Here is a 1,261-nt window from a genome sequence, read left to right on the forward strand (position 1 = left end):
TTTCAAATGATGATTTAGATTTCCAGCAAGGGATTGTATTTGATGAACTCACAAAGAACACAAGAGTAGCCTCTCGTAAGAAATAATAAAGCATTTCAGACAAATAGCTAGTTTTTCAGCTTTCATTAATTGATGAGCCAAGTCCTCAAAACAATGCTTTTCTCTTATAGAACGAAGCTGTCCTGGCAATCTAGTTAGTCTCTGAGATCTAATGTAAATTTTATATAACTATTTTCTGTAATTAGAGACATCTGACAGGTTTAAAAAATATTAAACCCTGTCCTTTTTGGATCATTTGCTTCCACAGGTTCCCTTCACATTTTTTTAAACAGTATGATAGGCTGATACTTCCACGCACAAGGTACATGCGCTGTGAGTAGAATTCCCTCCAAAATGGTACATTTATACTTTCCATCCATACCTCTTGGTTAAAGCTTTAAAACTTGCTCTTTGTGCAGGATTTTGACACTCATTTTTAATAAAAGGCTCTGGAAAGGCCCTTTTCCAAATAGAAAATGGGTTACCTTTTATAGAAAAAAAATTAAAAAGGGATTTTAGATGTTCGCATTATTTGAGCTGAGGTCATCCCTCTGAGAATGTAGCCTACTTTTAGAAACATAATTTGTAATATTTAGTGTGGTTTAGGATACCCAAAGGTCATGAAGACATGCATTTGAACACTCCAGTGAAAAGTTTATCAGGTGTTAATACAGGAGAATATGCCATGTTTTCTACTCCATTTTTTTCCTCTGGTGAATTATAAAGATGTGGGAATGCCACAGTGTGTGATGAAGGGAATTCAGATATAAAAATGAAATATCTATGATAGCTTTACATGCCTCAGAAGCCTTGGGTGGGGTTGGGGGCAGAGGAGGGGCAGGAAGAAAATTTAAATAGGAAATTATTGTCTAGAATTTAGGCAAGAATTTCTTGGCTGGAGATATATTTTGGTGTCTGATTACCCCAAATTACAGGCAAAATCCTGGAAGTAGCTAAACATTTAGGGAGAAAGTATACAGGGTAGAGAAGATGACAAGGGACAGAATCTTGGGAAACATTGATGTCTGAGGCCAAGCTATGCCTTTAAGGGGTCATAAGGCAAAAGAGGCATGACCCGGGAACCTCGGCTGAGGAGGGTGGGGTGGGCTGCAGGCTCCTTTCACTGAGTCATGTCTGCTGGCTCCTGCCTGACTTCTTACCTTATCTCCCCTTGGATTTCAGGACTTCTTTGTTAGGAATTGTAATCCGTACCTGACTTCCT

The 1,261-nt window shown here is 38.5% G+C and overlaps 1 protein-coding gene across 1 annotated transcript in view; it reads left to right on the forward strand.

Annotated features, from left to right (window-relative positions):
* SH3D19 (SH3 domain containing 19) overlaps positions 1–1,261 on the forward strand; it is a gene marked incomplete at its 3' end in the record, with an annotated part of 63,375 nt that overhangs the window by 28,949 nt on the left and 33,165 nt on the right. The window lies entirely within an intron of this gene.

The sequence above is a fragment of the Galeopterus variegatus genome, unplaced genomic scaffold, assembly GCF_000696425.1.
Source record: "Galeopterus variegatus unplaced genomic scaffold, G_variegatus-3.0.2 Scaffold4280, whole genome shotgun sequence".
Classification (NCBI taxonomy): Eukaryota; Metazoa; Chordata; class Mammalia; order Dermoptera; family Cynocephalidae; genus Galeopterus; species Galeopterus variegatus.